The sequence below is a fragment of the Amblyomma americanum genome, chromosome 6 (assembly GCF_052857255.1).
Source record: "Amblyomma americanum isolate KBUSLIRL-KWMA chromosome 6, ASM5285725v1, whole genome shotgun sequence".
Classification (NCBI taxonomy): domain Eukaryota; kingdom Metazoa; phylum Arthropoda; class Arachnida; order Ixodida; family Ixodidae; genus Amblyomma; species Amblyomma americanum.
In genome coordinates, this window is record NC_135502.1 from 141,500,254 (window position 1) to 141,523,763 (window position 23,510).

The 23,510-nt window shown below is 44.9% G+C and overlaps 1 pseudogene; it reads right to left on the reverse strand.

Annotated features, from left to right (window-relative positions):
• Positions 1-340: 340 nt before the first annotated feature.
• LOC144095548 (uncharacterized) overlaps positions 341-23,510 on the reverse strand; it is a 57,684-nt pseudogene continuing 34,514 nt past the window's right edge.

Below are 23,510 nucleotides of genomic sequence, written 5' to 3' on the forward strand. Positions count from 1 at the left end.
CTGGTGGTCGATACACCGCACCGATAAATGATTTGTTACCAACGTAGAGTTTGCAACAAGTTGACTCTATTTCGCCAGGGACCGAAATTTTAACAAATTTCAGAGTAGACTTAATGAAGAGAGCGACACCGCCTTCTTTCCCATTCTGCCTGTCCGCCCTAATTACAACGAAACCTGGAGGAGTTATTTCAGAGTCAATTATACCATCATGTAGCCACGTTTCGGTGACCGCAATGAGATCAGGCGAATGAGTTAGGATTAAAGAGATAAAATTTGGAAGCTTGTTTACTAAACTTCTGGCATTGATGTTCAGAACACGAAGGTTGGCGGCGGTGTCCCGTCAGTCAGAATCTGCGGGTGGCTTGGCAGCAGTAGCATTAGCAGCATCAGTGTCCGGGGGCGTTGATTTCGAATCTTTGACCAAACTTTTCTCAACATCATCCCAGTTGTACCGCACGCTATCAATAAACACGTGGTCATAACGCAAATGAACCTTCGAGCCACTGTCACGATAAGATTGCGTTGCATCCCATATTTTTTTTTCCGGATCAATCGAACGTGAGCAGAGAAATCCTCGGATAAGCTAATGCCTGAATTTTTGAGCCTATGAGCATTTTTTAACGCTTGAGTTTTTTCCCGAAAGTCAAGTAGCTTAACGATGACAGGACGAGGGCGCCCCTCCTGCTTTCTACCTAGCCGGTGATACCTTTTTATTTTAGGACAATCCAACTGAAGGTTATCGATGAATACCTTAGTCACCGCAATGAACAGAGCTTTGTTAGTTTCTTCATCTTCTTCAGCAAGACCATGAAATATAAGATTGTTTCTGCGAGAACGGTTTTCCAGCTCATCATTTCTTGAAGCAAGCTTGCTAACAACCTCAGACAACGAATTCAACTGGCGTTGCACGGCCCCGTCGCTTGCGTCGCCGTTCGAGGTCGGCGAGCTTGACTCAAGAGCAGAGGCTCGTGATTCAAGTGCCTCAAAACGAGAGTTCACTCTCTGCTGGAAACGTTTTATATCTGCAATATCTTCGGCCATTTTTCTCTGGCCCGCAAGCAATTCGGCAAGCATTTCATTAATAGCTGGCTGATTGGAAGTGGAGCAAGCGTCATCAGTGCTTGCTACTTGAACTTTAACGGAAGAAGATGTAGAACGTGTGCCTGGTTTTGAACCGGGATTGCTGTGAGAGGGTCCAGGATTAGTTTCCACATCTCCGCTTGAGAGAACACTAGCAATGCAGTAAACAAGCTGTGAATACAACGATACAGACACATAACGAAAACCGCGATTGTGTGGGCGAGGAAACAAAAAGAAAACGTACCTGCGTGAAGAATAAGAAGCGGATCAGCATGCTCAGCATGGTATGCATTAATTCACCCTTAACGACCATTGGTTATATTGCATTTACATTACATGCCCTGCCCAAGTGCATTGCTTCTTTTTGTTTTCGACTAGGACGTCATTAACCCGCGTTCGTTCGCATACCCAGTCTTCCCACTTCTTGTTTCTTAAGTTACATCTGTAATTTTCGTTTCCATAGCTCGCTTCCTGGTCTTCAATTCAAATTTAACCTCCAAGTTTCTACCCCACAGGTGCGTACTGCTAACATACAGCTCCTATACAGGGTGTTTAACCTTTAGAAGAATTTACACAATTTTAAAAAACAGGGTTTTTGAGGTTGAAGAGCACTTTTTTGGCGTAGCATTGTCAGTGGTGTAATACATCATACAGCTAACGCGGGCTAACTAGCAGGCTGGTTAACTAATATTGAACGGTTAACTTTTTAAGATTGCTATAAGGCTTCATAATTACTGAAAGACGTGCAGCAAACGCGGTTGCCCTCGGCGCTGTGGCCCACAACATTCGCTTACATGGCGCCAAAATAGAAGCTGGAAGGCAAAGCAACGCCTGCAGTACACGTAACTCGTCGAATTAGCCAGAATTGTTGAGGCACAGCGCGAATGGTAGCCGCGTTTTTTCTCACGTTCCTACCTTCCCAAACAACGAAATTCTGGAAGGCTCAGATATTCTTCTAATTGTTGGAGCCAGCTAGGCGGTTTTTTCGGGGGCAGTATATACTCGCGGCCGCAAAGCGCACTGATCGCGGAGCAAAAGTTTCGATCACCACGGCGATCCAGCGTGGCTGTTCATCGTCCGGCTCTTTAGAGAACTAAATAGTCCTAACAGTATAAATAGACCATATGGCACGACGCAATTTTCCTCAATAGGCAAAAAAGTTATGCAGGGTGTGATTACAATGTCCTCCTTAAGCTTCCGCTGCAATATGTTCTAGAAGAACATTTCATCACTGCACAGAATATACAAATGATCAGTGGTGTCTGGGGTCTCGCACAGGCGGCAATTCACCGTCTAGTCACAAGGAGCTCGCTAGCATAAAGTCAAGCATTGAGCGGGAGCCTCGATGCTTCCACTATAAAATTTAAAAAAAAACGTTTTCGCAGCACAGCAAATGCAAATGCGCTAAACACGTTTTAGAACACCGGCGTCAAGAAACTCTGGAAAAGGTTTCCGATACAACGGTACAAAAAATATGTTATTGTCATAACCATGTCAAACAATTCTTTCTTTTCCGTTTTACGTCCTGTATTGTACTCAACATCGCAAGCACAAAACATTTTTTGACAAGATTAAGGTACGAGAAAGACTCGGAGTTCTCCTTTTTCAAAAGATGCGGAGAGTTCTGTGGAGTGGCGAAAATTCGTGTGCAACAGTTTGAAAACAAATGCACGTAGAAGATGCAAGCACGATCTTGTTCCACGGTGCATCAACTATGACTGCGAAATGACGTTCGTGTGCCTGACGGCTCCTGCCACCTGTCGCATGCTCCTATCGCGAGCATGAAGGATCTGGCGGTTCCTTTTCAATCAGTCGAACTGGAAGATAAAATGCGCGCATACATATGGCGGCCGTGTGAAAAAGGCGGATTCAGGGAGACAGAACGCTGGATGTAATGCCCAGAAGGAAGGAACCAATGTCCAGCAAGAAGGAAATAATGATCAACAAAACAGACGCAAAGTGTGTCAAAATGTTGGTGTGGGCTAGCCGGTGGTGCATCTTAAGCAAGAGTAGTGCAACGCAAAAAACATGGACAGAAGGAAAAGACACAAACAACAAGACTGGCGCTGACTAACCACTGAAAGTGTTTTTTCGCTGAAATAACAGTATACTGGTATTGCACTAAAAAAAGGCATGGCTTAGAGACACTACCACACGTAGTTACGTCGCTTTTGTACTGTCAGGTAAGCGCAGTTGTGCAGCTGCTTTGTGCAGTGTATTGCCTAACACCATGCCATTTCCAAGCCCAAATCTTTTCTCGTTGTACTGTTGCAAAGACAATAATGAAAAAGGCGTACATTTACACCTTCAGTCATGGTTTACATTACAGCAGGTGTAAGGGTTTTTATGTTTCAAGTTTTGTAAGGAACATGCCCGGATATCAAAGGAAAAATTCAACCGTGCCTGAATACTTGTTTACTAATGATTTATTAGGTTGATAACTCTGGCAGTTCTACCCTGCGGACAGTGTAGAAATCGCAGAGCTATCAAGGTTAATGAATAAGGGCAAGATCGCCGACATAAGGAAGTTTAACATGAAGAAAATCGAGCATGCTCTAAAGAAGGGGTGAAGCCTAAAAGCAGTGAACAGAAAACTCGGCATAGATAAAAACCACATTTGTGCTCTAAGAAACGAAGAGGAAATTGCCATTAGCAATATGAATAATGTAGCTACATTAGCCCAAGAGTTGTACACAAACCAGCAGAGTAGTAGCCAATGCAATTAGAACGTTAATGATAGAGTTAGTAACAAACAGCAGCGAGACATCCTGGAATTAATAAAAGAGGTAGTAAAGAAAGCCTTAAGAGCAATGCAAAGGGGGAAAGCAGCTGGTGAAGATCAAGTAAGAGCAGATGGCTTGAAGGATGGACAGGAGATTGGGCTAGAAATACTAGCTATCCTGTGTACGCAATTCCTTATGACCTCGAGCGTACCAGAAGCTCGGAACAACGCTAAAATTAACTTAATAAAAAAGAAAGGAGACGTCAAGAACTTGAAAAATACACACCGACGAATTTACATTCCGTTGACTACAAAGTGTTACTAAAGAAATTCCGAATGGAATCAAGACAACCTTACATTTCTATCAATAAAATGATCTGGCAGGCTGTCATAACGAATACTCGACAATAGGCCGTATTAACGCTATCAATCAGGTGATAGAGAAATGCGCAAAATATAAACCAACCCTATACACAGTGTTCATTGAATACGAGAAAGCATTCCACTCAGTGAAAAACTCACCAGTCATTCAGACATTCCCGGAATCAAGGTGCAGAAGAGCCTTATAAGAAAATACTGAAATATATCTATAACGAGTACAGATCTACCATAGTTGTCAAAAGTTCAGCAATAAAATTCCAATACCGAAGGGTGTCAGGGAGACATGATATCGCAAGTGCTATTCACCGCCTGCTTACAGGAGATGTTCTGAGGCCTGGATTTAGGTCAGTTGGGGATAAGAGTATAATGAGAATAACTGGGTAATCTTCAATTCGCTGATGACGTTGCCTTCCTAAACCATTGAGTAGACGAGCTACAACTCATAATCGAGGAGTTAGACCGCCAGAGCAGAACACATGCAGAAAACCAAAGTTATGTTCAGTAGTCTCGCGAGGAAGCAGCAATTCGCAAATGGTAGCGAGGTGCTGGAAGTGGTAAGAGAATACGTCTGCTTAGGGCAGGTAGGGGCCGCTGATCCGGATCTTGAGAAGGAAATAACTAGAAGAATTTGAATGGGGTGAAGCGCCATGTGGCAGGTTCCCTCAGATTATAATTGGCGCTTTGGTAGTACCCCTAAAGAGAAAAGTGTACAACAGCTGCATCTGATATGTGCTCACCTACGGGGCTGGAGCACGATGGTTAACGAAAAGTTCTCAGCTTAAGTTAAGGCCAACGCAGCGAACTATGGAAACAGAAAAGTTAGGTGTAGAATTAACAGACAGGAAGCGGGCAGAGCGGGTGAGGGAGCAAACGCGTGTTAAAGATATCCTAGTCGATATCAAGGGGAAGAATTGGTTTGGATTGGTTTATGGGGGTTTAACGTCCCAAAGCGACTCAGTCTATGAGGGACGCCGTAGTGAAGGGCTCCGGAAATTTCGACTACCTGGGAATATTTAACGTGCACTGACATCGCACAGTACACGGGGCTCTAGAATTTAGCCTCCATCGAAATTCGACCGACGCGGCCGGGATCGAGCCCGCGTCTTTCTGGCCAGCAGCCGAGCGCCATAACCACTCAGCCACCGCGACGGCTGTAAGGATTGGGCTTAGGCAGGTCACGCAATGCGAATGCAAGATAACCGCTGGTTCTCGAGGGTTACGGAATGGATGTTAAGAGCAGGGAAACATAGCAGGTGGTCGCAGAAGGTTAGGTGGCCGCATAAGACTAAGAAGTTTGCTTGGATTCTGTGGCCGCAGCTCGGAAAGGACCGCATTAATTGGAAGTCATGGTCGAGGTCTTTGCTTTGCTGTGAGTGTAGTCAGGCTGATGACGATGAGCTTTGAAACTGATACTGATAGCTCATACAGCGGAAAGTAAAGTTCACGTTGTACGAAAGTTTAAAAGAATTTTTCTTGTTGGAGAAAAGTCTAGGAAAGTGGGAAGACAATTCGAAGGACAAGTTAAGACAATATTTGGCAACAGTAAAGCTAATAAGAAAACAAGTGTTTTCGCTCGCTGTACTGGGTTCAGCCGCGTTAAAGCTCTGTTTTTTTTTTTTTGCACATTGGGCAAGAATCAAATCGCTTCTTTCTATTATGACAGCGTCTGGGGCTAGACTGCCATTCCTAATATAAACTTTCATGTGCCTTTCGAGTACTATCTTCCCACGGAGAAACAAGCAAACCTAATATTTATTATAAATACGTACATACATAGATAGAGACAGACAGACAGACAGACAGAGACAGACAGACAGACAGACAGACAGACAGACAGACAGACAGACAGACAGACAGACAGACAGACAGACAGACAGACAGACAGACAGACAGACAGACAGACGGAGGGACGAGCGGAGGGACTGACGGACAGACTTACGAACTGACAGACAGAGGGACGGACTGAAGGGCGAAAGGACGTACGTACGTACGGACGGACGGACGGACGGACGGACGGGCGGGCAGGAGGGCGGACGGATGGATGAATGGATGGATGGATGGATGGATGGACGGACGGACGGACGGACGGACGGACGGACGGATGGATGGATGGATGGATGGATGGATGAATGGATGGATGGATGGATGGATGGATGGATGGATGGATGGATGGATGGATGGATGGATGGATGGATGGATGGATGGACGGACGGACGGACGGACGGACGGACGAACGGACGGACGGACGGAGGGACGGACGGACGGACGGACGGACGGACGGACGGACGGACGGACGGACGGATGGATGGATGGATGGACGGACGGATGGATGGATGGATGGATGGATGGATGGATGGATGGATGGATGGATGGATGGATGGATGGATGGATGGATGGATAAGTGGGTGGGTGGGTGGGTGCATGGTTGGATGGATGGATAGATGGATGGATGGATGAATGGATAAGTGGGTGGGTGGGTGCGTGGATGGATGGACGGGTGGGTGCGTGGGTGGGTGAATTAGTGGATGGAAGAATAAATTTATTGAATGATTAATTCACGATTGATTGGTTCATTCATTGCTTCATTGATTCATTCACTAACTGACCAAATATTTCAGACGAATTTGAGGGGGTGAACTAGAATGAAAGATGAAGCACAGTGAATCCGGCTTTTGAAGTATATATAGGGGCAAGAAAAAAACGCGAGCTAATAGTAGCCCTTGTGTCCCTGAACTGTTTGACAGAATAATGTCCCAAGCAGCGCAGAAAATCGCCCCAATATTGAAAATGTTTCGGCAAAGGCAGATCCTAAAAAGAACCACAGTGAAGCGATTCATTTGCAATACTGGTCCGATCAAATGTGCTGATTGGAGTCTAGCAGACCTAGCTGGTACTTATCTTGCACAGTGTCATCAATTTGGCACTTCTTTTATTTACCGTTCCTTGAAAGTGTGCTTTTTCTCACCTGTCAAAGTTAACTATACTGCTGGCTGGTTTACCTAGCAGAATAACAGCTTGGTCTTGTTGTCAATCCATTCCGAAACTATACTGCTGGCTGGTTTACCTAGCAGGATAACAGCTTGGTCTTGTTGTCAATCCATTCCGAAGTGAACAACGCGAAACGAAAGAATATAGACACTAGGCAAGCGTTATCTTACAACAATGTTTATCCAGATAACAAATGCTGCCTTGCTTTACAAATAGCCAAAAGGCAAAAAAAAGATAAGCGTAGCAGCCACGTAACGCCAATCAAGTGAAGCGATAGAAGAAGTTTTGTACAATCAGAAGGTCACTCTACTTTTAATAGGTCACATTCTCCCGGTCTATGATCTCGCGGACGAACTGTTTTCTGTGTTTATCTGGCACTTTCCATCGGCTAAAGACATTTGGATTTTTATTGCAGATATTTCCTCTCAAACGCTTCTGTGCCTGAATTTAACCGATGTAAACTTCTGGTTAACACAGAGAACACTTGGTCTGCGTGATCGTCGAGGCCGCCGAAATAGCCAAGCTGCGTGATTAGTGCGTCAGCACGCCATCCATGTAATTAAATAAGAAAGTATGTGTTCTGTTAAAATATGTTTAAACTTATTGTAGAATCTTCTTATGTCGCTTCACTTGTTTACGTTGACCTGGCAGTGTGAACAGCCTGTTCTTTTTCGGATTAAGCGTTCTTGAAAATCACCACTTGTCTCCTGTCTATGTCGCTTTGTTTCCCGCTGTTTATTCTAAAATCGTTTATCTACTCCACCTGCGACTCGTTCTGCTGACTGCTTTGTCAAAAATTAGCTCATTGAAGATCTCAGCAGCTTGAAATCACCGCACTTTGCCCAGCACAACAGAAAAACGTCTCAACTGTCACTGCGTTTGATGAATATCACGAAGTGTGTTACTTTTCAATCAAAAACTCGTTCTCTGGGGTGCGTCTTGCTGAATTCTCAATATTTTACCCTTTCTAGAGTACCGCCGCAGTGGCGCAGTGGTTATGGCTTTCGCCTTCTGGACCGAAAGACGCGGGTGCGATCCTGGCCGCCGTTGAACTTTCAAGCAACAACTACCCGACCTCATTTGTGCAATCTGTGGAAAAACAGTTATGTCGCCCAGCAAGCGATACTCCTCTGTCACCCTTGAAACGTGCTGTCATGCCCTATGCTCCCGGACTAAGCGAGGCTTTAGCACGCATCATGAGCACCTTTGGTGTTCATATCGCCCACGTTCCGACAAGAAAACTGCGCCATGCGTTGGTAAATGTCAAAGACCTCCTTCCCAAAGAAAAATATTCAGGCGTAGTGTACAAGGTTCCTTGTTCCGACTGTGACTACGCATACATTGGCGAAACCGGAAATTTCGAGAGGCGGCTAAAAGAACATAGTAACGATGTACGTAACAAAAAGTGGATTCAAATGCTATCGCCGAGCACGCAGTATCTACAGGCCATGACATCTACAGGGGTCGGGCACACGTGCTTTCAACGGAAAAGAAGCTATACCATCGCCTGCACTTGGAATCATTAATCATCTAAACTACTAGTCACACCCTCAACCGCAACGATGGAAATCTTAACCCAATCTACGCACGCTCCCTGCGCCCTCTTTTCAAGCATATGTAATGCCACTGAGCTGCTTGCTTCATTTCAATGTGAACAAGGCTCCCGTACGGGAGCCGAAACGTCTGTTTTTGATTTTTGTTTTCTTTGGTCGGCGCTCGATCCTTCTTCTTCGTCAACATGTTTGTCCCCGACCAGACGAGTTTTCGTCGAACTCTCGACCTCTATGATACTGACACGTAGTGGTGACGAAGGTCAGAAGAGATGAAACCGGACCAAAGTTTTTCTAAAAGAGAACTGTTTATTTGTGCTTACTTGCGCCCACAATGGACTGAATCACTCGGCGGCGGCGAAGCGACATGTGTGTTCGGCGGTCGTTGAACAGAATGCCCGCCGCTGTCGGCCGTGCTCAATTTAAAGCTGATAGCGAACTTTCGAGATAAAGCACACAAAGTTACTAGAACATTCTCGAACAACGGATAATCAGCTCTCCCTGGCTGCGATCAATCTAGATAAATGTAGTCGCGTCCTGCATCGCAACCAAAGCGATAAAGCGGCTTGCCGGCAGCTTTGAAGAATGAACAATCAAACACTTGAAAGGTTTGCGGCAATACAATGTGTCTTTTATAAGGTCTAGGTGGCGTAGGTTTCTGGATGAGCAACTATGTCGTCGGGTCCTGAGGTATGAAAGGCAGATTGCTTTTGCTAAAGAAACATTTTATCTGCAATCTGGAAGTTGCACGTGTAGCAATGATCCTAGTATTCTCGATTCTTTCTTTGGCTACTATCGGGGGATTTTTGGGAGTTCTGAGGGAAAAATAGGAGAGTCGCAGCTCCTTACTCTATGGCCGTTCCTCGATTTGATAGTGAGCAGCATGCTGCAGTGGGGGACCTATCCCTTTAGACCAATTTATATCTTCTATTTCTGACTTGCAGTGTCAGGCCGTGTTGGTATTACTTGCCAGTTCTATAAAATATTTTCCCCTTGGGTTACGCCTCTTTTGATTGAGTTTTTTTGGGCACCTTATTAGGTAGATCTTTTCCTCTCAGCTTCTATTCTGGGCATAGTGTAATAATTCCAGAAAGCACAGATACTCATCGGTCGAAGACAGTTGAAAGATATTGCCCTATTCGCTTGGTAAGGAAGATTAAAAACTTTTTGCTAAGGGTCTTCGTGGTCGTCTGCAGCTAACTGCCGCTGATTTAACAGGCTCTCATCAGGTCTACGGTATTAGAAGCTAGAGTGTCGAAACGCATTTTCATATTGCACGTTCTATATCGCAGAGAGTATTAGATGAGACTGGCCAAGTAATACTTATTCTGATTGACCTTGTAAAGGCATTTGATAAAATTTATCAAGATTATTTGTTTGCGTTCTTGAGAGTGGAAATATTGCTTGTTATTTCCGCAGGGGCATAAACTTTGCTACAAAGAGCCCTATACAAGCGTAGTTGTTAACCAAGAGCTAGCCAAAAATATGCCACTGAAATCATGTTTGCCACGGTTGTTCATTATTCCCTTTGTTGTTTGTTCTGTATATTGAATCCTTCAAAGCGCCACTATCCGTGGATTCTTCCTTGAAAGATGTGAAATTAAGATCTTAGCCTGTGCTGATGATGTCGCCTTCTTTTGATATGACAAAAAGAGAGCACCATTTGGCTCAACAATATTGTCCGATATGATGTGCGGCTCTTAGTGTAGACATATCCAAAGGATTCTGGTTGGGTCATTGGGGTGGGAGGCGAAGTGATTTTGGTGGCCTAAGTTGGGACTGTGGCGCCCTTGAGAACCTAGTGTTCATGTGCACCAAATTCGCACCAGTGGAGCCTACTGGCATTCACATACAATATTCATGAGGCGACAAATCCAAGCATCAACATCAATGGGCAGAAATCTGTTCGAGTTTGCTCGGGCTCAAGTATACAACATTTTTTTATTAGCGAAACTTGCCTATGTGCTGCACTTTCTTCGTTGTGAGAGTGAGTGAGTGAGTGAAAACTTTATAGGATCTTTCAAGGGTTTCGCGGTTATGAAGTCTCCGTCGTCTTCTCTGGCGCTGGCGACTTGAGGCTTCTCGTCAGCAAGGGTGGGCCCCTATTCCAAGGCTCCACTGAGTCGTGATGCATCATTCGCGTGCTGCACTAAGGCCCTTTGGGTCGTGAGCTCGCCACTGGTGAGCCGACTCGCCCATTGCTCCGCACTCGGGTGTTCGTGTTGGTGGAATGCTTTGTTGCGTTTGCACTCCCACGTGATATGGTAAAGTGTAGTAATGGCATCGCACCAGGAGCAGGTGGCTCTGTATTGTGTCGGGAACATCTTATTAAGTAAGTGTAGGTTAGGAAAGGAGTTGGTGTGTAATCCGCGCCAGCCGGTCGCTTCCTCCTTTGTTAGGGCTTTGTGTGGTGGTGGATATCTAATTCTAGCTCCCCTATGCAAGTTCAAGGTCTCTGTGTATTCCCCCTGGCAAGCCTGTAGGCGGAGCTCCTGAGCATTTGACTGCCCTGCTCGGAATGCGTTACCTCGAGCTAGGTTGTCCGCCCTTTCGTTCCCCCCTATGCCCGCGTGGCCAGGGATCCAGATTAGGTTATACCTGGGTTTCTCCTCGGCGGAGGTTACCCCGCTGAGTATTCTAAGGGCTGTTCTGCTGATCCTGCCCCTCGTGTAGTTCCTGCACGTCTCATTTGAGTCCGTCAGTATGTTGAGAGATCGGCCCGTTCTGTAGCCTTCTGCTGCCGCCAGCGCAACGGCAATCTCTTCGGCCTCCGCTGTGCCGGGGACCTTTGCCGTGACACACGTGATCATGTTTCCTTCCTTGTTTACCAGTACCGTCGCGGCTATGCGTTCTCTCTCGCGCGGATATACGGCAGCGTCCGTGTATACGGTGTTGTCTAACTGGGCTAGCGTTCTTTCTACGTACTCAGCCCTCGCTTTTCGTCTGTTTTTGTGAATATTGGGGTCCATGTTTTTCGGCAATGGTCCTACGTTAATAGTTTTCCTAAGGTGGTCCGGTACGACCGCGTATCTGTCTACTAGTCCGCTCGTGTCCCGACCCAACCTTCTAAGAGCGCTCGTCCCGTAGGGGTGCCTCTGAGTCTCGTGGTTTGCGTTCCCAGCAGAGCTTCGGCGAGCTCGCTGAAGGTGTTGCTGATGCCTAGCCGGAGCAACGTTTCGTTCGACGTGTTCTTGGGTAGGTGCAGAGCAGTCTTGAGAAAAAAAAATGGCAGTGGCTTAGCTCGGCTATGCCAGGATATACGTAGCGAAAGCTGAGGCATAGCATGGCTAGCCTTGGTTAATGTTGATTGCAAGCACAGGTTAGTCTGATTGTCTGGTTAGTTAATGTCATGTGGCTCTTCTAGCGGTTGGTCACGTGACCAGTCCCGTGTTTGGTCAAATGGTGCGTTGCGACCACGGTGGGAATTCGAGCACGGCGAAACTGCGAGTTCGTGGCCAATGAAGCTTCCGCTACAAAATTGTGCAGGTGATGAACATAATACTCGCTGCCTTTTCTATGGCGCTCCCGATGAGAGCCCTTGCGTCGTGACAACCTGTTTCTTCTTCCTATAGTATGTTGTCATAGGTCTTTTTCACCGATGGGCGCGTTAGCTTGTTTCGCGTTTCTTCTTTTTTCAAATCCGCATAACAATTCTTTTAGTAGGGCCGCCTATTACGCGTCTCAGTGCTCATATCTTTTCCCCACTGGCACCGAGTGAACAGACACGTGAGGGGCAATTGTGGGATTGTGGGGATGCCTTAAGATAGGTGCTGGCATTTTCAGTTACCTCACTGTGCGCTTTTCTTAAGATTACCCGTACAGCCTCTCCAGAAGGCAGAAGACTAAAGTACTTCTGACAATTGGGTCATTCTAGAGAAAAAATTGCAGACGGAGCGGTCGACAGTCTAGAATTTGTTAAAAGATTTCATAAAAAAGTTGTCGCAACTTGCGTAATCTATGCCTCAAATATTTTTGCGAAAAAATTTATTCCTGAGGTAAGCTCTCATTTGAACTTTCTGAAAAGGCGCGAAATGAGGCTCAGCTCAATAAATCATAACAATCGAAATGTTTAGGTAGCACTCCACGAAGTTTTAATAACATTTGCATAGATTCTTACTTCTGATACGATTCATGTCATGTATTTTTGGATGGTGTAAACAATTTTTCATTTAAATAAAGTACTAAGATTATAAAATTTGGATATTTTTGAAAAACATAATCTTCGTACGGGAAATTAAAAAATGGTGACCTTGCTTCCGGAGGTGCTTATTACGTAAAAAATGTTACTGCTCATGGAACTGAATACGTCGAACAGAAATAAAATTCCCAGCTTGCAGAAACGTGGGCTTTGAACCCTAAACATTCTATTCTTACACATTTAGTTGATCGAAATAAATTTAGGAACGATAGCAGGTTTTGTAGAATTATTTTCCTTTAATGTATCAAGCTTCAATCGAAATGCCTTTTGTTTAAATCCAGAAAAAAAAATTGAATTTCTGCTTTTGCGCCAAAAGTTACGTCGTCTCTTTGCGCCTCTGCACTGTAGATCACATCAGAATCCACACTGTGGCCAAGCGAAATACACAGTTCTCGTTCCCAAGTGAATTTTTCACTGCAAGCTGGCATCAGAACCGGTAATTGCGGGTAAAGATGTTTCTAGCGCTGCTGGGTTGGCACATCCACTAGAGAGATAGTTATTCAGTACGTTCATGCAGCACCCAGTCGTTGCTGTCAGAGCCACGAGTGAGGTGTAAAGATCGCGAGAAGGAGGCGTCGCTGCACACCGGTGCCGCGGTCGCGGAATATTCGGTCACTTCAGAGTGAAGTTCCTGCGCGCGATCGAGTCGCGCTCGCCGTCATCGTGTCTCGAGTTACCCGAAGTCGGCAGGTGCTACCACCGGTGGGGCTTGTGAAACCCAGGTTGTTCTTCCGGAGCAACCTCTCGCGACCGATCATTACTTTAACTGCCAGCTGCCACGGTGAGTTGCTTCTCTGAAGATTTTCATGCATTTTTTTGCACAGTCAACGACGCCGACGATGACGCTGGCTTTTCTGCGACACGTGCCCCTTAACGCTCTCCCGTTAAAACAAGAACTTGTAACCTGGAGTCAACGAAGGGGCACGTGTGATATGCTACGGTATGGTAATGTATGGTGTGGTGTGCTGTGGTGCGCGGTGGTGTTGTATGGTATGGTATGGTGTGGTATGGTACCGCATCGTATCGTATCATACCATATCGTATGTTATGGCGTGGTATCATATGCTATGGCAGCTGCTACATCGATAATCTGCATACAGTTTATGAGAAACACCGTAGTGGAGAGCTGCAGATTATTCTGGACCACGTAAGGTTCGCGACAATTATGTATTGCAAAACTGGCCTAGAGAAGACTGTTTGAAACTGATGTACTACTGGGGACACAAGTTTCCGGGGCGCGAGTTCTATGAAAAACGTTTATTGTAGCTACACCTCGCTACCCAGTCGCCTGATATGGTATGAAGGCATTGAAGGCCTATATGCTCCTTCCTCTCTCCACATTATCATGCGACTCGGTAGCGAAGTGGAGCTGCAATAAACGCTTTTCCTAGAACTCGAATCCCGGAAACTTTTGTCCCTTGTAGTACTTGAATGAGAAATGCGGGTTCTTCCGTGTGTTATGCTTTAGGCTGTTGATGTTTCGTATTGGGGAAGAAAGAAATAGACAACACCAGAAAACGTAAGCGAAAACTTAAAAAATTAACAGGATGCAGCTGAAATGGTCACCTGCGTAACGCAAGAATGTTTTGATAGTAGAGTGAGATCAAAAATATAAGGGAATCTTCCCGCATTAAAATGTATTGCATGCAACCAAGCCACCACAATGCCTCAGACAGCATTGTTGCTGCGGAGTTATGTCCTGTCAGAGATGGCTCTTTATGTGTGTCCTCATCGTCTAGTTGTCATGGGCAAAGAATTAGTAAATATGCCAAGTGCTTGATTTTTTTAAACAAAATGTTATTAAAAGGGAATTTAAATTTACTGTCAACACGCTCGGGAAAACTAGTAACATAAGAAAACTTCAAGATATCCGCCTGTGATGACAGCCATACCTGAAACGCGGTGTGCTGGGGATATGATAGCATTTCAATAGAAATGCCTGTATTGACACACCAAAACTCGCTTCGTGAAGAAAAGCCAGAGGCAATGGAGTATTAAATTTGATTTGGTGGTCGGTTCTATATTATAGTACTAAATTTGTACCTTTGATTGACAGTAAATTGTCACTATGTTATCCGGAAAAATTTTGCTTTCTTAGTGGCGACCTTGCATCTCATCCTCCTTTCTAACCAAGGTTTGTTTCAGAAAGCCCGCTTCAGCCATTTTCTCTTCCATACGAGCATAGTATCAGCGTCAGTACGGCACCTCGAAGATCTCGGTCTTTGTAGCGAGCAAGTAAAGTTAAAGAAAGAGGCTATTGTTTCGTGGACGGTAAACAGTCTCAGAAGGAATGAGGAGAAAAGAGAAATTGCAGATCAGCGATTCTCAAGTATCGCAGCTGTCTCTAACAGCACCACTGCGTTCTCGTCGCCGAAAAGAAAACAGAGCTCCGCCGTCTCAGGGCCGCGCATTGCTCTCGAGGCCGAAGCATTAGCGCCGGGGACCACTACCATATAGAAGACGGCCCCAACGACTGCAAGAGCCAGGGAGGACGGCACATATTGCTGATGGAGGTAGGGAAGCAGAAAGAACTGACAGAGAGAGAGGGGGGAGAGGCCTTTTTTTTCCACACCGCTGCACTTCCATAGTCCCGTTTTTTTTTCTCTCTCTCTCTATCGGCCGCATGTTGATGAGTATGAAAGGAGGGATTTACATCGGACTGACCCAAAAACGTCGCCACCATCTGTTACTTGCTGTTTTGTGGCTTGGAGAGGGATGTTCGCGTGGTCCATTCTGCGACGATGTCGTCGGTGGCAGTAAATGCTATCAGCACAACCCGGACCTGGCCCTGCTAGGAATCCAGGCGTTGATCAAGGCTTCTCCTTGGCGCTGAATGGTTCTTCTTTGGATTCCCCGCCAATGGCCATGATGACGGCAAAGACAGCGGTATTCTCATCCTATACTTTGATCTCTATGTGCCATGGTATTGGTGTGAAACAGAAGAGATCCGCGAAAGTGGCTGTGTTGGAAACTAGCGCACTCTTTTGCTCGTCGAGGCAGAAAGTCCATTAACGCTCTCCGCCCTTTGCTTGGCTAACTCTGAACCGCAAAATCGTGGCTAATTGCCTAGATACCCCGCAGCAACACATAGACCTACCGTCTATGTGTTGCTATGAGTTACCTTCGATTCTGCGGCCCAAAGCTTCATCATAATCAAATTTTTGCTGCCGTGTAGGGGCAAAATGGTTCATTGGAGTGTTATATTTATTCTAGCGAAATAAACAACCGGCGCTATATGCTTTGTCGCCGGCATTATAGGCTCATTGTGCCTGGGTCGATATCCAATGGCGGTTCTTAAGCAGCGATTGTTCTTTCCATATATGTAAAAGCGTTATCCTGACTAGGTGCTTGTTTTGAGTTTGTCTTTGGCCCCCTGCTTGAGCAAACCAAAAAAAAAAAAGTTTTACATTGCTCTCTTGTGCGAAGCAGCCTGTACGCCTGAAAAAAAAATTATGATCGATATCATTAATACTGCTAATGTCATTGAGCTGGGCGGCTGCTCGCTTAGAATAACTTTCACACGCAGCAGGTGCTTCTCCGAAAGTGCAATGACCACACCGAATTTGATCATTTTGTTGGGAACTCTCCGAATATGGTTACCCGAACAGTTCCCCAATGAGCCTATGTTTGTAGCACTACTAATTGGTAAGTGCCGCCGATTTATTCACGTCCATGCCCTTCTAGCAGAATGTGCAGAAATTCCCATTATTTGCTCGAACGACCGACGTACCAATCAGTCTTTAATAACCATGGACAAAGAAAAGCGCAAGAAAGAGTGCCTCGAGACCATGGTGAAGATAGCTATATAGAAGTCAATAGGCGAACCCCCTGTGAGAGGGTGTGGCCCGTTTCATTCGCCACGCCGGGTGCCGGCAGTCGCGTGCGGCTGAATTTGGCGCGTTCAGAGAGTAAAAGAGGAAATATAATATCTTCTTATTGGTGTTGCCTTCGGAGGCCAGGCTAATGAGGCAACGCTATTTCTTGATTTTTATTCTCTTCTATTTTAAAAACCACACGGAACATCTTCACATACGATACAAGGCTTTGCTAATAGAACCCAATTCCATTTCGGCGCTGCCGAGTTCCTCTTCACCGAATGCTGGCCGCGAGGTTCCAGAGAGATGTGACGCGTCTTGGCAGCGATGCATCGACGTCATTTAGTGGAAACACTCGCGACCAAGAACTGGGGCACATCGTCAATAGCGGGCCACAATGCTGGAGACTACGTCGTTTTCGAATCCTATAATTGGAATTTATTATCTTATTTCTCTCACTTCCTGTGTCTCAAATTATTACCTTAGCGCATGGTTTTTTTTTTTGAGGTTGAAGAGGTGAGACGACGTTTTCAGCAGGCTCGTGTCTTCACGATAAATGCCACGTCAGTGGCGCAGCAGAAGGTGGAAGCTGATTCTAGACGTATTTGTGAAGTAGCATGGGCGAAGCCCTGAATCGAAACGCGTGGACAACACATTGATAAAAAGCAGCAGCGAGCGTAAAGGAAGACCGCCCTTTTCCGCCGGAACACTGGTGAAAGCCGCGCTACGTCGAGAGGCGGTAGGGGCGGTGGCGGCAGCGCGAGCTTGCGGGACTTCAGAAAGGGCTGTTCCCCGGCGCCTTCTCCTCCTCGCGTCATCTTCGCCGCAGGTTGAACCGCAGGCGACAGGATGGTAAGACGCGTGGAGGAGGTTGCGTGTGCTCTTTGTAGCCGGAGAGGCCGAAGGAAGAGGGAATCAGATGCGGTGCCAGCCATCTGGATATACAGCGCCAAAGCAGCGGAGGGACATGAAGGGGTCGCGCCCTAGCTCAAAACGCCTCGCTTCTCTATTCGGCCCTGCCTAACAGGGCCTGACAAATGGGCACAGCGTCTGGGGGTAAAGCACATCGAAAATCGATGCCTGCGCCAGGCTCGTAGATCTGGTACGACACAACCGGCTTTACGGTTCTGCTGATGGCCCCAACACGCACCCCGGAGCACCAGTGCATCTTCCCATCCCTGCGCTTTCATCTGATGCTGCTCTGCTTGCTGCTGCCACTTTTGTAGCTTTCGTTTTCTTTAGTCCGTGTCTTTAACCTCTGCACCCCTGACCCCACTTTTTCTCTTTTACCTCTGCGCTAATCGCTCTGCCGTTGCCTCGTACAACGCAGTGGTGAAGCTATTGGTACTCTTCATCGGGAAGCGAGCTCCTTCAAAAGGGGGCGCCGCAGTTTTCTATGCTTGATAGTCTGTAGATATGCTTCGCTCCCTTCGTATAAACAAGTCTCAGAAAGTTTTTTGTCATTTTTAGGAGACGCTGAAACTACGGCGTACCTACCTTAGTGATATAGCCTTTCTTTTGTTTTTATTCTAATATTCAGCTTTTGAAGGCAAGATAACTGATTGTGGTCACTTGTAACGTACTGAATTCCAAGAGGACAGCGAAGCTGTGGGAGGCACAAAATTGAATGAGCGTATGAGATTCACAAGCTTTCGGGGATAAGGTGACCTAGACTGGCACAGTATAACGTTATCTGAGGCAATAGAGGAGAGGTCTTTTACTGCAGTGGACGAAGTAAGGCTGAGGATGATGATGATTAAGCTTGCCTACGTGCCACGCGGACTGTGTGCGTGAGTAAGTCCTGCCATTAGCGGACCAGCGGTTACTAATAATACGAGCCGCGGCTTTGTGGTTCGGATGCAACAGCCTATTTTAATGTTACGGATATTTGTTTTCTTTGCATAGGATATTCAAATCATGTGTCACTTGATAGAACGGTTATAGACCTAAAAACAAGTACATGACCCCGTATTTGGCGACAGCGTTTTCCAGAGACACCAGAAAGCTCACTAAGCGTCATGAGATGTTAAACTTGACCTATAAAATGTACATTATTATTACAACGAGAAGCCGGCATGTTCGTCAGACATTCAGTGACTCCTTTTTTTTTCTTTCATGTATTGTCCATGGATAAGCCTGCGCCGTAGGCAGCCACCTTTGCCCATAAACTCTGCTGCCGATAGTGGTATTCAAGTACATCCGGCCATAACGTGAAAAACAGCACAACTCTCCTTGCTCGTTTCATATTAAATTAAACAAAGCAAGTATAAAGCGTGCAAGGGATTCGGAACAAATACTACCCTTTGTTCGGAAGACGCTCTCTTGATGTGATTATTTGCAATCAAATATCGAAAGCTTTCCTGCACCGTCCACCATCTGTTCTCAACGTTGTGACAGCTGTTGGTTCTTACTGAACAAAAGCCGGTCCTTTCTCGTGAGAGAAGAGCTTGGGAAATACGCCTTCAATTTCTGGTTTACTTAGTACAACCCTTCTGTACATTTAGGGTATTTCGGTATATACCTGATGGCTATGGTTGGCAAACGAAGGGACACGAGAAATACAGCACGACACACTGAGCAGCGCGGCGTTTTCTGGCCCTCGGGTGTCTGACATTTTTCACCGTTTTACTCTCTAAACAGTAACTACGAACTAGGCCACGCTGTTTCCCTTCAAGAGGGGCAGTTGTTTACAACAGGAGAGCAATCACCCATTGTACACCCAAGCACCACCAGATAGCTACACAGGAAAGCTTGAGAGCTTTCACGTAAGGTTCGCCCTTACAAAATGCTCAATTTCCCGCGCAACCAAGAAGTATTTAAATGGCGACTGTGAAACAAATCGCGGTTGTTAGCACCGTCTTTTGACCCTAACATTACTCCGTCTTGTGTACGCTCGCTCTCGCCTAATATATTTGCTTGCAATTTCAAGAAATGTAGCTTGCAAGCAAGTGGTGCGCCGCCCAGTAATGTCAATTATTAGAAAACGTCTTCTTCGAACAGAATGTTTAATGTCTATTGGTTTTGTGTCTATTCACTAGCCGGTGAACCTAAAGAGCTTAAAATAAGATCTCAATTCTGTAAGAAGCTTTTCACATATTTTAACAATTTATTGTATTCTATAAAATTTCAGAACAACCTGTTAGAATATGAAAAATATAGCAGCGCTTCACTTCAAGGCAGCCAGGCTTGTGGTGCTGTGTGCCGATGTGAACATTTCTTTCCTTCACGTCCAGCACAAGGTGTTAATAATAGGATAGCATGTGCAAGCCTGTTTTCATTCCTACATCTTCCTACATCTTTTATATTTCTCGATGGTCAGCGTTTCTTTTGTTTTTCAGCTTGCCCCACAGATTTACAAAGTGTTATAGCCTAGTGGCATGGCGTAATATTTCGGCGCCATGAAATGAGCGCACGATAAAACATGCCGAATAATGAAACATGGCAATTCTTCCATTCCCTCCAGCTTCGGCGCGCTTATCGCAGGTTTTTCGTTACTATAAAATACACAAAATGCACTGTAATGAAATGTTTTCGTGGCGTAACATCGGCTCTTCCTCACAAGCTCCCAGATTGCAGCAAGTTGATAAAATGTTGAAGCGAGAGTAGGTGACTCTAAAATATACATTCCTGGGTAGGTAAGGAACCTCCCGTACTTTCCTCCTCAAGTTCTTAAATAGCTGCAAAATATTTTTTGGAGGCCACTTTTGAAACCTTCCTCTCGAGATCCGAAAATTCCTTCAGTAACCAATATCAACTCATAGAAAGAAGTAATAAATATTTCGTATTCGCCCGAAAAGAGCATTCGTCTGCGGGGATAAATAATTTATTCTTTTCTAAAGAAGTAAAGTTAATTCCCTTCACGGAATGCGCTAGACTATTTTCTCATCTGGTCATCTTTTGTCTTAAAAGAGTGCAAACACATTACTGAGGCATAAAATGCTCAGTAAAAGCTTTGGTGTGTTTATCAGGAACCAGGTTATAGCAATGTCACTGTATGCATACGCAAGAATTTTTTTTCTCTAAAAGACAGCAGTCTGATACATGTTACAAATACAAGTTAGCGATTACAACTGGGATAAATTATTCTGAAATGCAGCTGACATAAATGGTCAATTGCAGGACATTAACTATAACTGAACAATTCTAGAGAGCTAATCATTAGTATTACATCGCTATTCGTCCATTTTTTTTATTAACATATCACAATCAGAGTGTCCTGGAAAGTGAAGTCCTTGAAACTTTTTTGGCTATTAATGGCAGCAAAACATCCGATTCTGGAGAGAATAAAAAAACGCAAATGCCTAATTAATGTAATAGCACCTCTCCTTAACCATATTTTCAATCTACCTTTGTCAGCTGAGATTTCCTCGTGTATTGTGCAAACGGCAAATGTTATATTCAAGAAAGACGACAGAAATAATATGTAAAATTATGGTCCTGCTTCGGTTCTACCCGTTTTTTAAAAAGGCCTAGAAAAAAACAGTTATAAAACATCTGTCCTTATTTACAGACCATAATAACCTGACATGCTGAGCCAAATATGGCTTTTGCAAGAACACCATCAGAAAGCTGGCGCTTTAGGCCTAAATAGGGTTCATTATGGGGAATTTCAAACGCAAAAAAATTTCACATTAAACCATAAAAACAGGTGTCCTGCCCAAATACATTTTAAATCAATTTTATTTATGCTATATATAAATTAAATAGTTCGCCTTGATGAAACTGGTCATTACGTAATGTACGTAGTTGACACTACATGATTATTTTCAAGCAACTCACATCAGTGATTAGCTAATGAAACCAATAACGCATTCAGCAAAATAAATGCGTGGGCTCAACTCAAAGGAATTCTTTAAAAATTAACCTTCATAAAAACAATGCAGTCCTAATTCACCCGTGTCAAAGACATATTCAATTGCAGCAGACTGTGTTAAATAACACTACAACTGAAATAGCAAGAACATTTAGATCATTTTTGGGCATATTTCTCTTAAATATTGACGAGGGATGAACACATGAGGTACATTGTTAATAGGTTGTCTTGGACTATACTGCCATCATTCCCCACTACTGTTATCTCCCCACCTCAGTTAACGCCTTTTTATATAATTCGGGAAAAGAGGCGTCCTTAGTATGGTCCAACACATCAGCAGCAAACATTACGAAGCTTTCAGTACGTCGCTGTATATTTACAAACTATGTCGCCTAAAACTAGAATAAATTAAATGTTATGATCGTTCTAACTCACCTAGCAGGATTGGGGAAATATTCCAGCATTTACATAGTGCGTTATTTGGAACCGGGGAACATCATCAACTGACGGACAAAACTAAGAAGATCAGATGTTAAAATACTCATTAGCGATGGTTTTGAATCGGATCATTATGGAGACAAACAACGGCGTACCCTAAATGTCATCGAAGAAATCGCGTACCATGTATGAGTGATAACACACTTTGACTTCTTTTCCCCAGTTGCACTGTTTTCCTTTTCTGTTTGCTCTCTGACGTGGTGTAACTTTGCCTACACATGTGTCGATACGTGTACCGCCTTTGTCGTACGCTTTTGTGCGGCTCTGTGTGCCGGGTCAGGGCATGTCAAGATGTTTTTATAGCTTTTGTTCTCGTCACCATGCACCTATTCATCATTTCAGAATTTCATCATACACGGCCAGAAATGAGATGCTGCTGCTTCCTGCTGCAAAAGATACGTTTCTGATATTATTTGCAGTTATTTCATAAGTTTTCTTGGGCATTTTTTTCCACGCTTCCCTGTGAAAACATCAGCAGCAATACTGCCGAGTATCTCAATGTACACGCTCCTAGGCAAGCGCGTTGCTTCAACAACGAAGACAATGGGCGCCACGGCTTCGCTTTTCTTTGCGCTCTCAGAGCACCAAGCTCAAGCTCACTCAATATGAGACTGGTTTGCGCTATCGCGGTCAAATGCGATACGCTGAACACGGGGCTAGCCAAATGCAGGCAGCACGGGCTTGCATTAGCGGACGACGTGGCATGCTTGGCTTCTGAGCAGCTTGAACTTTGTTGTTTTAACGCGAGGGATACTACTACACCAGTGTTTGACACCAAGTTCTTGTTGTGGAAGTTATAAACTAGGAAAAAACTTCTTGAACGTGACACATAAGTAGCAATCAGTTACTGATAAAAAAAGTAATTACACCTTCCATATTGTGACATTACACCTTGTGTAAAGTAATCAATTCAATAAAAGATTTAAATAAATTGCTATTTAATAAATGTAATCAATTACATTTAACGTGTTACATACAAGTGTTACTACACCGTCCGGTCGTGGTATTGACTTTGAGGTAGCTCCCACCCTAAGCCAAACCACCGCGAAGATTGTGTGGGATCCTTACATAGCCGAACGCAGAATGCGGACAAGTCTGATGCTATTATGGCACCGCGAAAAGATTTATCGGTTAAGGTTATGAAAGGCAGGCCCCATTCTGGTGGGACATTGCCCCCCCCCCCCCCCACCACCCCCCGAAACGCTACTATCGAAGCCAGACCTGCAAACAATACGCACTCATGTCATCACGAACATTCAGCGAATGACATTGTACGATTAAAACACAAGATTCTTCTCCACATTGTATACCACCTTATTTTTTCTTCAGATGGGGCGTGCTACCACTAGTTTCATCAAGCTGGCCGGTACATGTTATTTATATTTTTTCTGAGAGGTCTACGTGCTCAAAGGCTATCATTTGCCTTTTCCTGGCACGGTTCGAGTCAATCAACCCTTGTCTGAGC